This window comes from Psammomys obesus, unplaced genomic scaffold (assembly GCF_907164565.1).
Source record: "Psammomys obesus unplaced genomic scaffold, mPsaObe1.curated_primary_1811, whole genome shotgun sequence".
Classification (NCBI taxonomy): Eukaryota; Metazoa; Chordata; class Mammalia; order Rodentia; family Muridae; genus Psammomys; species Psammomys obesus.
The window spans coordinates 14,983,557-14,989,487 of NW_026596039.1; positions in this window are offsets into that span (position 1 = coordinate 14,983,557).

Below are 5,931 nucleotides of genomic sequence, written 5' to 3' on the forward strand. Positions count from 1 at the left end.
CAGCCACATAGAGAGCTCAGGGCCAGTCTACAAAAGATGTTGTCTTAAAGAAAAAAGTCACAGGGAGGAAAAACCCTTCCAGTTTAGTGTTAGTCAACATTTGGTGAGATTTAAGTGGTGTTATTAATTAATTGCAATGATCCAGCTAATTGGAGGTTGAAAAGAGAAAAAAAAACTATTGAAACCAGTGAGAAGGCTACAAGTGTGGAAAGGGACACATAACATTTAATTTCACTTCTCTCTTCCTGGGTGGACATTTCTGTGCCGACTGGAAGAGCCTGAGTTCTGCCTTCTAAATTAAAACCTCCTTTCGTTCTCCCCACTTCTCCCTTTCTCCACATGCAGAATAGAAGCAGCACGGGGCACGGTCCCCTCTCTCCACTGGCTGTATGCAGTCCAGGTTGTTCAGGTGGTGGCCTCATGGACTCAGAGGGCAAAATCAAGCGTAAAGAGTTGGCATTAAGCATGCAGGCAAATAGAAGCTGTCGTTGTTGAAGAAGTGATCTACCTAGAACTCTCTAGTCTTGCTGAGAGTAAGCTTGGTGTTTTTTCCCCTACCTCACCATGGCTGGGGAGAGAGGCTCTTGCTTGCTCTCTCTAAATGATTAGTAGATGTCCCAAGGTTATCAGGCGGCCACTGTCTTCAGAAGGGAGAATGCCCAAATAACAAATACCACAAAATGCTATCTAGGTACCAGGCAGATTTTAATGCTGGCTAGAAATGATGACACGTGACACCTGTAATCTCAGACAAGGGAATCTGAGGCAGGAGGGCTGCTATAGGTTCAAGGTTGATTTTGGATGTGTAGCAAAACATTGCTATAAAATCTGTTTCTGTCAAACATTTTAAAGCTCCTCTAAAAGGAGGAGCTAAAAGGCAAGCAAGATGGCTCAGCCTGTAAAGGTGCTTGCTACATACCATACCATGCCATACCATGGCATGCCCGTGCACATGTGTATGTGTGTGTGTGTGTGTGTGTGTGTATGTCACACACATCAAAAGAAATTAAAATATAGTTCTCTCTACAAAGTTTAAAAACCTTTTAAATCCAGTTAATCTGAGAACTCTACAGAGGTTTTCAGTAGTGATACAAAAAGGCTTTATTGGCCAGGCAGTGGTGGCACACGCCTTTCATCCTAGCACTTAAACTTGGGAGGCAGAGCAGGTGTATCTCTGAATTCAAGGCCAGCCTGGTCTGCAGAGCAAGTTCAAGAACAGTGAGGGCTACACAGAAAAATCCACCCTGTTTGAAAAAAAAAATTAGGAACGGAAGGAAGGAAGGAAGGAAGGAAGGAAGGAAGGAAGGAAGGAAGGAAGGAAGGAGATAAGGCAGTCTCTATCAATGCTTGCCTACCCTGAGTGCTCTATGCAAGTGTTCAGATGTGATTACAGCTACAGCTATCTATAGTTTTGGTACAGTGTTAAACACATCAAACAAATTATTTTCTTAAATCTACTTTTAAACCTTGGTGTTTTTTTTTTCATCAAAATGTGAAAATATACTATGTACTATACTAGCAAACTCTCTTTAAACTGCACAGTGTGGAAAATAAAACTTCTGGTTTAGTTTGAGCCACTATTAAATTAAAGGTATTAATTGATGTATTAATTGCAACGATCCAGTTAATTAGTGTCTACAATGAGGCAGCTGCACGGGAAAAGGAAAATGGAACATTCCATCTCCCACACTACACACAGAAAAAGATAACGATAACATACCCAGACATACACACGCCCACATACAGCGCTGTTGAGAATGTCAGGGTGATGGTCGAATATGGGAACAGTCTTTACCCACACACCAATAGAGAGCACTGTAGAAAACTTCAGGGTGCTTTCTACATGGGAACAGTCTTTAGTTAGGTAAGATTATACTACCTTTTTCTTTTACCATGTTGGTATCATACGATAATTTCTATTTAAAACAATCTTAACCGCAGTGTCACAAATGGTTTAGGTTGAGTTCTTCTCAGAAGCGAGAGTTCCTCCTGCTTGATATCAGAGAAGCCATATCAGCTAGATTCCTCCTTACCCCAGAATTGACAAGCTGTGGGGCCAGTTTGAGGGACAATAGAACAGAATCCAGTTGGCCACCTGACTAGGGAGAATCATTTTCTCTCCTTCCCTCCTCTTTTCCTCCCCCCTCCCTCTTTACTTTTTCCATTCCTTCTTCCCTCCTCTCTCTTTATGTATACATCATCAGATTCATCCCACAACCTACTGAGGTGGGCTCCGTCATTATCCTTACCTGACAGAGGAGGAGGCAAGATTGCCAGCCCAGTCACTCCTCTAGAGTTAGAACACAGGACTTCCAACTCCAAGCCCATGCCCTTAAGACAAGATCTAATCTTGGCTACTTGCTTTATCAGACACAAAGGCATGTCTCCAGTCTTTTGATGTCTGTTTACCCAGGTCTATAAACATCAGCCCAGAGTATGCCCATCTCTCTCCTGCCCAGATGTCTGGATGCTTGCTTGCCTCATCTTAAAGAGCCCTTCTCCTGGCTGTCTCAGAACCCTTCATATGGGCACTTACTTGTCAATTCAGAGTGGATTTCCTGGTCACTGTGTCCTCACCTCCTCCCAGGACTTCCTCTGTCATTTTGCCTTATTAGTTTTCTTCATGGCACTAACCATATCTAGAAAATACATTGTTTGTTTGGTTTATATTTCTCCCTGCAAGAATGCACACTCCATGAGAACGGTTTGTTCTGGTAATTCTGTGTTTTGGGAACCTGGCATAGAACCTGACCCATGACAGTTGAGGCTTTTAGTCCCTAAGCCACACTCTCTGGGGTAGCGGATTATTTCTTGCATGAAGGTGATACAGATTCCAGTGACAGCACCTGTCTACTTCTTACCCACGTTTTATTCAAACCTATGTCCCCTGGAGGATACACACTTCTGCACAAGTCTGGCCTCTTATCCTTTAGTTTCCACTCAAGTAGCATCTTGTCATCATCATCCTGCCTCTCCCTACCCTTCTCACCCACCACCCTTTTTATCTGGATTGCAGTATTTATCACACTCACGCTTATATTGGATTTTTTTTAACATCTCTCCATTAGAAAGTAAATAATGTTCTTAAGGAAAAGAATATCTCTGCTGACCAGGCAGTGGTGCCCCACACCCTTAATCCCAGCCCTCAGGAGGCAGAGGCAGGAGGATCTCTTAAATTTGAGGCCAGCCTGGTCTACAGAGTGAGTTCCAGGACAGACAGGACTATACAGAGAAACTCTGTTTCAAAAAAAAAAAAATCACTGTTGCAGAATTTCCAAAATGTTTTCAAACAGATAGACACGAATATTTGTTCACTGATCCAACTCTGGCCACTTATATGTTCCTTCTTTGCTGTAATCATGTAGTTGTTCTGATAGTTTGTTATTTGCTTGTGAATTTGAGACAGTGTCTCTGGTAGCCCCTGGACTAGATTCTGACTTGCAGTGTAACTGAGTCTAGCTTTGATCCTCCTGTGTTATCCTCCCAGTTTCTGCGATTATAAGCGTATGTAACCACACCAGCAATTCCGATAGTTTTTAAGTGGATTTCTTTGGTTTTCTGAGTTCATGATTTTCATGTCTAATCAATATTCCCTTCTGAGAGTTATAACATATTGCTTTTCTTTTTCCTATATTAACTAATAGAACCACGAAAGTATGAGACTAAACAAGTAAAAGTATATCTCTTTCCTTTGTCCTTAATTAATCATTATTATGACATTGCTAGTAGTTGAAACAATCTATTCTTCATCAAGAGAAGTAATCCTACTTTCCTAAGATTTTTCTTTGGCTGGACAGTTGGTTGGGTTTGGTTTTGTTTTGCTTTGTGCTGGTTTGGGGCAAAATCTTGCTAAGTAGCCCAGACTAACATCAAATTCACGATCCTCCTACCTCAGTCTCCTAAGTGCTGAGGCTACAGGCATGCGCCACTACACTTAGTAAGGATGTTAAATTTACCACAAGGTAGGTTAGTTTTAGCCAAAAGCCACCTTGAATTTTACAAAGGGCTTTGGATCATAGGGTTTTCTTTCTCTGATTTCTCGATGGGGTACATTCCCGGATTTTGTTAAAATTGAAACTGATGTGGAGGAAGAGGAGAAAACAAGGGCTTGTGTAGCTCAGGCTGTCCCTGAACTCAGGCTCTTCTAGTACCTCCCAGGAGCTAAGATTATAGACGTGCGTGCCCACACCTGGCTGAAATAGTCTTTTATTTCTGGAATAAACTTTACTAGCCATTTAAACATTTCTGCCTTCTTTTGTTTTCTGGCATTTTTGGAATTTTTGCACGTGCGTGGCCATTGGAGTGATGGTGACATGTTTGTTGGGTTTGTGTCTGTCATCTTGTGAGGATTTAGCAGCGGAGAAGAAACAAATACCTGTGAGGGCATTTCCAGAATGTAGCTGAAGAAAGAACTGTTCTAAATGTGAGTGGCCTCCTGACTGTGGATACAACGTGACCAGCCGCCCCGGCAACAGCTAGAGGCAGCAGCTCTTAGCTGCGCCTGTTCTCTGCTGTGACAGTGTGGAAGGCCTCACACTCGGAGGCAAAATGAACCTTCCCTGCTAAGCTGCTTTCAATTCCTTACAGCTGCAAGAAAAATAACTAATACATCTTCTATATGGTTTCTGTGTTATGATTTCCCATTTTTCTTGGCCCAACAAATAAGTGTTGCTTTTACAGTTAAAAAAAAAAAAATCATGCTCTGAGATTGTAGTCTTCTTATTGTTTAAAGAACATTATTCATAGATGTCATTCTTAAACCGAAGCTATGTGTTATCTCAACTAGTTGTTTTATTTATCATTGAATTTTTACAGAAATCCTGTATGACTGGTTCTGCTATGATCTTCATTTTATAAGTCAAAAAAAAAAAAAAAAAGAGCAAAGGTATAGATAGTTTTCAGATACTGTTTTTCCTAAAATCTTACTTCATAACGTGGGTGTAGGACTGAGCCTCTGGTGGAACTAAAAGGGAAGTTTCTCCCTAGAATTTTAAAGCCAGTTTCCAAGCAGAACCATGAAAACTGCAGTGATGGATTGTGCAAACGCTCTTCTCTGAGCCTTACCCTCTTCTTTACTAATAAAGGCCCGTCACCAACATCTCATTTTAAAGCTGACGTGTAGTTGCTTGTTAAGCTGAGAGCTGCCACCAAGCACACCCCATAATCTGCTGTTGGAAGAGATTGTCCAGAGAGGAGAGCCACAGTAAGTAAGAAAGGTACTACTGTGAGAAAACTCTCTCTGACCCCAGAGTTGCTTCTCAGTGGCCCACCAGAGTCATAAGTGGCCTTCAATGGCAAAAGTTCATACATTCAATTAAGTGATATGATCTGCCTTTCTCTTGGCTGAGTGTTGATCAAGAATATTTCTGTTGGGATTTGGCCTACAACATGGAGAAGGTAGACCGTGAGAGGTTCCAGAAGATTTTTTTTTCCATGCAGCTATTATTATTAAAATCCAAACTGATGAGAATCTCTTCAGCTGAAAGGCTGGGCAGGAGGTTGCCAAGAGTTACCAGATGCTAAGATTTCATACAGCCGGCTGGATAAGAGAGCATTTTACTTTGAAGTGTTCTGGTCATAATTTCAATGAAAACATTCTAAGAAACCAGTATGGTTTTCAGGGAACCCCCCTGAAAGTTCTCAATATAAAATATAATAAAAGTTTCCCAGTAGTATTCACTGAAGCGCCATAGTCAAGGCTGAAGCATGACTTGGTGTTAGTGATAGGGTTGGTCACTATGGTTTTAAGCCCAGTCTTACTCACTGTGCACCCTTTGCTGTGTCCATACTATTAGGTCTCAAGGTTTTTGAAACCAGATTTAAGTAAAAGACTTCTTTATCCCTTCTTCAGGGTATCCAGTTCTTGATGGATATTGCCCTGTGAATGAGTTTCAGGTACTTCAATTTCTCTCTCTCTCTCTCTCTCTCTCT